Source organism: Pteropus vampyrus, unplaced genomic scaffold (genome assembly GCF_000151845.1).
Source record: "Pteropus vampyrus isolate Shadow unplaced genomic scaffold, Pvam_2.0 Scaffold78, whole genome shotgun sequence".
NCBI lineage: Eukaryota > Metazoa > Chordata > Mammalia > Chiroptera > Pteropodidae > Pteropus > Pteropus vampyrus.
In genome coordinates this window covers 3,139,513-3,149,800 of record NW_011888859.1, presented here as the reverse complement: position 1 = coordinate 3,149,800, position 10,288 = coordinate 3,139,513, and positions in this window count along the sequence as shown.

Below are 10,288 nucleotides of genomic sequence, written 5' to 3'. Positions count from 1 at the left end.
GCAACCATCAGTATGTTCTTTGTATTTATGAATTTGTTTCTGTTTGTTTATTTTGTTCTTTAGATCCCGCATATAAGTGAAATCAAATGGCATTTATCTATCTCTATCTGACTTACTCCACTCAGCACAGAATCCTCTAGGTCCATCCATGTTGTTGCAAATGGCAAGATTTTATTCTTTTTTTTTTTTATTACTGAGTAATATTCCATTGTTTATATGTACCACGTATTCTTTATTCATTCATCTATTGATGGTAACTTAAGTTGTTTCCAAATGTTGGCTATTGTAAATAATGCTGCAATGAACATATGGATGCGTAGGTCTTTTTGAGTGAGTATTTTGGATTTCTTCAGATAAATATCCAAAAGTGAAATTACCCAGTCTTTCTTGGTTAAAACAAAGGTTTATAACCTTTGTTTTAAAGCCTATGTTGTCTGGTATAAGTCTGGTATAAGTCTTGCTACCCTAGCTTTTTCTTTGTTTGTTTCCATTTTCATGAAATATCTTTTTTTATCCTTTTACTTTCTGTATGTGTCTTTCAATCTGAAGTGTGTCTCTTGTAGGTAGCATATGTAAGGAAGGGTCTGATTTTCATATCCATTCAGCTACCCTATGTCTTTTGATTGGAGCATTTAACCTATTTACACTTAAAGTAATTGTTGATATGTAGTTAGTGTTGTTTTATTATTCATATTTTTTATTTTTTTCGTCCTTCTTCTTAAAGAAGTACCTCTAAAATATTTTGAGATAGTAGTTTAATGGTGATGAATTACTTTAGATTTTTCTTGTCTGGGAAGCTCTTATCTGTTCCTTGGTTCTAAATGATAGCTTTGCTGGGTAGAGTAATCTTGGTTGTAGGTCCTAGCTTTTCATCACTGAATATTTTATGTCAATCTCTTCCGGCCTGAAAAGTTTCTGTTGAGAAATCAGCTCACAGTATTATAAGAGCTCCCTTGTAGATAACTAACTGCCTTTCTCCTGCCGCTTTTAGGATTCCCTCTTTGTCTTTAAATTTGGACATTTTAAGTATAATGTGTCTTCTTGTGGACCTCTTCTCCTTGATCTTGTTTAGGACTCTCTGCACTTCTTGAGCTTGTATGTCTATTTCCTTTGCCAGGTCAAGGAATTTTTCTGTTGTTATTTCTTCAAATAGGTTTTCAATTTCTTGCTCTTTCTCTTCTCCTTCTTGTCCTGCTATGATGTGAATATTGGTATGCTTGATGTTTTTCCAGAAGCCCCTTAAAGCAGGGGTCCTCTATCCCTGGGCTGCAGACCAGTACCAGTCCATGGTCTGTTAGGAACTAGGCTACACAGCAGGAGTTGACCAGCAAGCAAGGGAGTGAAGCTCCATCTGTATCTGGAGCCGCTCCCCAGTGCTAGCATCACTCTCTCGGCTCTACATCAGATGATCAGGCATTAGATTCTCAGAGGAGAACCAGTCCCTGTGCCACAAAAGTTGGGAACCATTGTCTTAAACTATCTTCATTTTTTTGGATTATTTTTTTCTTATTGCTATTCTGATTGAATGTTTCTGCTACATTATCTTCCAAATCACTGATTCGATGTCTTGCTTCATCTAACCTACTATTGATTCCCTCTAATGTGTTTTTCATTTTAGTTATTGTATTTTTCATTTCTGACTGGTTCTTTTATGTATATTCTATCTCCCTTTTTATGTTTCTCATCTCTTTGTTGAAGTTCTCACTAAGATCAGTGAGTAGTCTCATAACCAGTGTCTTGAACTCTGCATCTGGTAGATTGCTTGTCTCCGTTTTGTCTAGTTCTTTTTCTGGAGCTTTGTTCTGTTCTTTCATTTGGGACATGTTTCTATGTCTCCCCATTTTGGCTGCCTCCTTTATTTTTTTCTATGTATTAAGTAGAGCTGCTATCTCTTAGAGCGGCCTTATTTAGTAGGTATCCTGTGGGGCCTAGTGGAACAGTCTCTCTGGTCACCTGAGCTGAGTGCTCCAGGTGTGTCCCTTGTGTGGGTTGTGTGTGACCTCCTGTTGTAGTTGAACTTTGGTTGCTGTTTACATGTCAATGGGAGGGATTGACCCTCAGACTTATTAATTGTGAGGACTGGCCATGACTATAGTGGAAGAGCTATTGTGCAGGGGCTGACCTTACAGAGCAGGATTTCCTTTAGCAGGGCTCTAGTGTCTGCCCAGCCTGCCCTTTGGGTGTGTCATTTGTGAAGGTGGTTGGGAAGTGTTCTGGTGTGGTCCAAAGATGACCAATGGGTATGTTGGTTTGGGGGCCTCTTGGGAGGGGCTCTGTTGCAGGCCATAATCAGTTGCTGCCTGTGCCCTGCTTGGGGCCACTTGATATGAACTACAAAGTGATCCACAGATGATTTTCACTTGTGTTGGGCTTGGAGGTGACTGGGAGAGGCTAAGCTGCGAACTAAGGTTGCCTGCCACTAGTGCCAGGCTTGGGGTTCCTTAGTAAAAGGTACAGGGTACACCGAGGCCAGGTGCTGCTTGTTTGGCCTTTGTGAACCTTTGAGAGATTTAAGGAAAGTCTGTAGCATGAGCCAAGATAGGCCGTTTGTATGGAAAAGTGCCCAGAAGTGGATTGGGTGGGCCTGCAAGTTGAGTGGGGCAGGGTCTCAAGGAATCACCAAGGCTAGGTTGATGGAGACTCAGATATGGTGGCCAACCACCTCTGCATGCTGGGAGGGGGAGGGCTCAACAAAGGAACAATGGCTTCTGCTAGCATTCTGTCTGGGAGAAATCCTGCCCCTCCAGTCCTTGCCCTGAAGAATCCAGACAATTCAGTTCCTCCTAGTATATCCCTGGCACCTCTCAAACTGCAGTCTCAGCACTGGAGCTCAGAGTGAGTGAATCAGTGAGTGAGTGAGTTCATGCGTGGGCCCTTTAAGTAGAATGCCTGGGACTCCAGCTGCTCTCTATCTCACTCAGCTATAATCTCCACTGGTTTTCACAGCCAGAAATTGTGGAGACTCCTCTTTCCAACACTAGAGACCTGGGCTGAGGAGTCTAGTGCAGCACTGGGACCCCTCACTCCTCTGAGGGGAACTCTGTAGCCAAGATATCCCACCCAATTTTTAACTGCCATAAGTGGGCGTGAGACTGGCCCATTACGTATCTCTGCCCCTCCTGCCAGTCTCGATGTGGCTTCTTCTGTGTGTCTTCAGTTGGAGGACTGCTGGTCAATTAGACTTCAGGTGATTCTCAATGATGGTTCTTTTGTAATTTAGTTGTAATTTTGATGTGATTGTGAGAGGAGGCAAGCACAGCTTTTACCTACTCTGTCATCATGACTGGAAGCTACCAGGAGCCATGATCTTTGTTAGAAGATCTCTGACAACCCAGAGCAGGGAGGGAAGAAGGGAGGGAGAGAAAGAGAGAGAGAGAGAGAGAGAGAGAGAGAGAGAGAGAGAGAGAGAGAGAGAGAGAGAGAGAATGAGAATGAATGTGTCCTGACCTTCCTCTCCTTCTTTCCCTCCATTGTCAGACCCCAGCCAGAAGCCAGAGGGCAGGAGAGCCCCCTTTGACGGGGTGGTCTATGAAGAGCAGCTACCTGGGACCCAAAGCCGGGGTCCAGGATATGAGGAGCTTAGGGGAAGTGATGAGTAGATCTTAAGGAAGAAAGAGAAAAAATCTGACACATTCACAGGGCAATTGCTACAGTGGTAAGCACATTTTTAATCATTCTTTTGCAAATGAAATATAATACCTCACCCTCCATGCTTTTATAATTGTCATATTTGTTCAGAGACTTTCTTTTTTTCCTTTAAAATTTTAAGTCTTGATAACTTAGTCCCATTTCAAAAGTGAAGTGTTCCACAGAGGAAACTTGCTCTTGGACCTCGGGGGATGTCCGTTGTCATTTGTGATCCTAGGGGCTGACAGGGGAAAGAATGGTGTAGGAAATGTGTATGCCTTGTTAGGGAAGAGGGACAAAGGAGAGAGAAATGTTAATAATTTTGTGTGAATCTTTGTATTTATGTAATTCATAAGTGCTTTAAATTGCTTTTAAATGGAAGATTTTAGAATTGTTAGTTTTTAACATAGAAAGGTATCTTTGACAAATAACATATGATCTCACCTAAATGTGGAATCTTAAAACTGAGCTCATAGATATAGAGAACAAATTGGTGGTTGCCAGAGGCAGGAGCGGAGGTGAGTGAGTCAAAAACGTACAAACTTCCAGTTATACAATAAGTGAGTCCAGAGATGTAATGCACAGCATAGTGACTACAATTAATACTGTATTGTATATCTGAGAGTTGCTAAGAGAGTGGATTTTAAAAGATCTCATCACAAGAAAAAAATTTGTAACTATGTGAGGTGATGGATGTTAACTAGCTAGACTTATTGTGGTGATGATTTCGCAATATAAACAACTATCGAATCGTAATGTTGTGGGTTTGAAACTAATATGTTATATGTCAATTATATCTCAATTTAAAAAAAGGATGTCTTTAGAAAATTTAGATATTTCAAGATGGAATAGCCTAGGTGCTCTATTTCATAAACTGAGCTGCTTTTGCATTTTTAAAAAAATCTGAGTGATTTGAGGGATAAATAAGAGAAGTTGATGGATATAAATAGGATAAAAAATTGATTGAGTCTTTAGTTTGGATGGAGTAGGATTCTTTTTTTCTTCCTCAGGAAAAGAAGAAAGTTCCTAGGCTGTATGTCAACTCAAAGAGTCCATTTGAAAAAGCTGTCGTTTCTGCTACTCCTGCTCCCCTTTCCTGGGAAGATTGTTCTTTTTTGTCACTAGGACAGACACACCCCTTCTGTGTGAATCACCAGGGCCTCTTAGAAATCTAGAACTATATCTGGCACATTCTGGTGGTAGATTCTCTCATAAACATTTCTCGAATTTGATTATTTAGGAAGAGAGGGCTTAGAAATATTACTTTGTGATGTTGATGCACCTTGTGGAAAAATTCACCGGTTCTTCAGGGGTTTGGCAACTAAACAAAGTTTTACTATATATAAATATTTTAAGCCACTGCTTTGTTGAACACTGCCAGATTTCTGGCTTGCTAACCTAGCAGTGACAAGGCTAACATTGTTTTATAATTAGACTTATGGCTTTCTACCTTTTTCAAAGATTATAAGGAAATTCCAGAAACTCTGTGGGTACTGTCATAGCAAGCATTCCAAAAAGCAAGGCAAAACAGAACAAAACGTAGTCTACCATTATTTTATGATGACAGTTACTGTCAGAAGTAGAAGGGCAAGAAAAAAATTTTCATTGAATAGAGTTTATTATTCTGTGGAAAATAACTAAGCCTAATGACTCTCAAGAGGACTACTTAGGAACTTTTGAATAACGACTTTCTGCCATGACCCCATGCGTTGTTTCTATCCACTCTGCTGCTCCTCACTCTTTAATCATGAAATGTAATTTCATCTTTGGAATCTCAAAAAAGACATGATAATAAGCCCCAAAGTTATGAGATTATTTTGAAAAAAAAAAAAAGTGAAATCATTTTCTTCTGCCCTGGTAATGTAGGTAATGTAAAAGCTTACTTTTGCTCTTTACTCGGCATGTTGGAATAGTTTACAAACTGTCAAGCTTCAGACTTTGGGGCTTTTGACTTTACACTTCTTTTGAAGGAAAAATATTTGCCAAGCACAGTAGTCAACCTACAGGAAGACTTCCAATGCTCTTCATCACCAAGTGTTCATTCCCTGTGTAATTTCCTCCCATGTTGAATAGAGGACCTGTGATATCAACAATGACATTGTGGAAATGACAGTGTGTGACTTTTGAAGTAGATTATAGAAGATGTCCAGGCTTCCACCTTCCTCTCTCTTGGACCACTTAATGTGGGGGAAACCTGCTGCCGTGTTGTGAGGACACTCAAAGAGTCTTATGGAGAGGATCATGTACCAAGACACTGAAGTTTCCTGCAGCACTCAGCATTGACTTGCCAGCCACGTGAGTGAGCCATTTGGGTGGCGGACACTCTATCCTGTCAAGTCTTCAGATGGCTGCAGCCCTGGCCAACATCCTGATAGTAACTTTGTATGAGATCCTTGATCACCCACTGACCACCCCCAAATTTCTGACTAATAGAAGCGGGGTGAGAAGAGAAATCTTTATTGTTTTTTTAAATTGTTAAATTTTAGAAGATTTGTTACACAACAATAGATAACTAATATACCAAGTGATGATTATTAATAAGAAATCAGAATTAACCACTGAGAATGATCAGAAGAGGACCTGAGATGAGGCACAAGTTTGGATAATGAAGTGTTTCTTTGCTGCCTCATTTCTGCTAGGATTTGGGAAATCAAGGCGATGCAAGGAGCTTGAGCTTGGAGAGGCTGGTTTGTGAGGAGTGCATGAGTTACAGCTGGGCACGAATGAATAAAAGATGAGATAATAAATGGGGTAGGGAGGGAAAATATTTGTTTTTAAAATTCCTACAACCTTATTAATGATGAGGGCTCAGAAGGCAGATGTAGGTGATCAAGGACTAATCCTTGAAGAGTAAAATACCAATATATACTCACTTGAAAAATGCAGAGGTTGGACCTTAAGCAGTTAAGACTAAGTTATTTTTAGGCTGTCACTCATCGCTTGCCTACCCACAGTAAAACCTGAGCATGCATTCCTGAAGAGTTTAGACAAAAATCTTAAGTTCTTCAAGACAGAATTTCAGGTAACTACTACCAACTTTGGAACTGCCACAGATAATCAACCTCTTAAAAGATAGTAGCACTTGAAATAGGATCTGTCAAAATCCTTCTTTGGACTATAGCAAGGAAGGGAGATACTATCGCAAGATCAGAGGCAAGAGTTATGAAACCACAGACTTCCACTCACAGTAGTTTGGACTTCAAGTTTCTATGAAGAGCCCTCCTGCTATACTACAATGAAATCTCGCATTAATCACTGTGAAGATATTTTATAAGGCATTGCTGGATTTCTAAGAATGTGTGGGACCTCCTACATTGATCTGATAGAGTCAAAAATGGACAGGAAAGTGTACTTGAGGGCAAATTCTAACATCAGCCCTGGGATGTGAAAACTAAGTCTTGCTCACACAAGATGAAGTCTCACCACTTAGGTCTCAAAGGAGGCAAACATGGCCCACTTACCCAGCTCTCAACAAATGCAAATACTTATCCTCTTCAGAAGAGGCTTGGGGAGACGAAAGAGATGTGGTCAGAAACACATGTGGCTTCAAGGACGTTGTAGTATTCTAGTTTTCAAGTCGCAGGGTGATTGTGTTGATATCATTACTTACATATAATTTGCATACATAATGTAGCATTTTTATTTAAACCAAAATGGAAAAATAAATAAAACGGCACAATCTGCCTCCCTGAACTGTCCCCATAAAGAACCCCAGAAAATGGACTTAGGGGTTTGGGCAGGTGAAATTACGCATAGGAGTTGAATTACTTGATTCCAATTGCAGTTTCGAAGTGACCCTGCTGCCCTACTTCCCTTTTAGAGAAAACCAGGACCCCAGAGTTGGGTGAAAGCAGGAATGAGTGTGGTAGAGATCTAATGGAGGGCAAATGTCATGAAAACTCCTCGAGTGGAGAAACTTGGTTGTTGTGAAATTTACTTGAATGGAAAAATGGCATTGGAGAACAGAGGAACCTTGAATTATTAACAATGGGTAATATACTCTTAATCCTTTCCATTCCCCCTCACTTGATAGATTCTTACTTCCCCACAGTTTTCAGAAGAGGTGGTGTATTTGTTTTGTTCTGTTGCATGACAAAAGTAGTAAGAAACCTTGTTTATTCTTCTGCCTCTCATTATCCATTTAAATAGATGTTCTGATTTTATAATTCTGCCTCTTCAGCTCTGACTTTCTAGTGCTTTACATTTTTTTTTTTTAACACTGTCTTTTCTCATGGAGGCTGCTAGAGTACAGTTCTGAGACCAGAATTTTTTCATCACCTTAAAAATAATCTTTTTATCATTTGCCTTTCAATGACATACATTGCTCATGAGAATGCAAAAGGACTCAACCCCCATGGAGGACAGCTTGTCAATATTTAGCATAATTACATCTGCATTAACCTTTGATCCAGCAATCACATTTCTAAGAATTTATTCCAAAGTTAGAAATGGTAAAAATACAAAATGCAACAAATACGCATGATGCCATTCATGGTAACATCAGTTATGATAGTAGAGATTAAGACTGGAGATATCACCATTAATGTTCATCAATAGGAAACCAGTTGAACAAATGCTAGTGTGTCCACATGGCAAAGCTGTCAGTTGTGAGGAAGTGCTCTCTGTCTTGCCAGGGTGTCGCCTTCCTTTGTACTAAGTATCCCAATGTATTGAGTATATGAAAATCAGGTATGCCTGCCCCCTTCCTGCTTCCTCTTTCTTTGGTGGGTGGATTCTTACTCATCCTTAAGAAATGATGAATGGGGCCATGGCAGAAAGTCATTGGTCACTGATCATGATGTGCATCTTTTATTTATAGAGTCATTCGGGGACTGAAAAGCTTGAGGTGGAGTTTGTATGTAGTGCAATTTCTCACAGTTAACATATTTTGGTAAATGCAATTTACACCACGTTGCGTTACTGCTGTTATTTATCTAAACAGTAGGAACCAAAGTTTATGAGTCTTGGAACACTTGCAGGACATTTGGTCCTGTCCAAAATGTCTATGGAGACATTTGTTCTATGCCAAAATGTCCTTGAAATTTGGTCCCATCAAAAATGTCCACACTTAAAGAACATCCTTGGGTAACCTCTCTTGTATGTGGGGATCTCTGACTCTCATGTTTGTGGGGTTCCCATTTATATGTATGCATTAGGTTTGGCTATATTCTCTTGCAAAAAATAGTCCTTGGGTTCAAATAGCCCATAATGTTTATTTCTACTTTTAGCTTTCAGAATTAACATATAAAAAATACTGTTACATTTCTTTGGTTCAATAATTTTGTGTTTCAGCTGTATCGCCAATAATAACCCTTCTTGCCTTGGCAGCCTAGCTGGTAATGGCACATGGGGTTAGATAGGTGGCTCAGGGTTTGACCCTTGCAGAAGAGCGAGATTAACTATGCGGACCAAATGTCTCCATACATGTTTTGGACAGGACCAAATGCCAGCTAATCTATTGGAACTATGCAAAGCTTGGACCACCTGTAGAAAGATTGCAATAGGTTCAATTGCAACTGTCTGGGTGGGTTTTATTTCTTAGTTTTTGTTTCGTACAGGACTAAATGTCCACTAATCTATTGGAACTATATAAAGTGTGGATTACATGTAAAGATTGTAATGATAGTAGAGATTAAGACTGGAGATATCACCATTTATCCCTGGTGGCAAGCGGGTGGCAAGTACAGCTGTCTGCATGGGTTTTATTTCTTAATTTTTGATAATGACAATCATTTAATAAAGCCACCTCCATATGATCATTCTAATGTAAACATTTTTTAAGTTTATTTGCAAAAAGCTATTGTTACAGATAAAGTTAATTACTCTCTGACACAATTTCTCGCCAAACTTGTTCTTTCTCTAGGTCAAAAATGATCCCAATAGCATTTTTCTTCCCATACTCTTAATTCCAAAAACCGAGGTGAAACTTACAGATGTGATCTTGAATTTTGCATTCAACTTTATGTTAATTTATCCCTAAATGCACTTTGCTGCCAGTCATGGCCTTTTAGTTCTAATCTTAGTTTGGACTCAGTCTTTCAAACAGAGCCAGGATTTTTAGCTTTTGTTTTCCTTCTCCCAGTGCCTGTGAGGGTCTCTTTGTAAACTCCTGTCAGGAGCAGGATCCACAGATTCCAGAGAGAAATATTCGGACCACCCTGTAGGCGGGCCATCTGCCGTTGGCCACACAGATCTGGGGAGCTCACACACCCTTTGGTGGGAACAGAGATTTAGCCTCTTGCTAATTGGTGATGCTTGGTGTGCATTAGTGAGTTTTGCATGTGTCTGGTTGCTTCTCCCTTCTTGTCTGGAAGGATGTCAGAGCCGTGTGGCCCAGGGGTCATGCAAAGCTCAGGGCAGTGAGCCTTCGGGAAGATGCTCTGGTAATTTTCCTCCTTAAAATGCAGAACTTAGAGCAACAATCAAATCTGTAGGAAAGTCAGATTAGATTGTCCCATAGCAAGGATGTTGATGGTAAAAAGAGAAACTTTTCTGAAGAGATTTCATTATAGGCATTGCTGACAATTAACTTGAGAGTTGACTTTAAGTCCCCGGTGTTTTTTGCCCAACCTGCAGAGTGCTGTCCTTCGATCCTTCCAGTCTCTTTGGGGTTTGTGTTTCTTTTGCTTCTCTACTCTCTGGATGATGCAACATGAGCCCT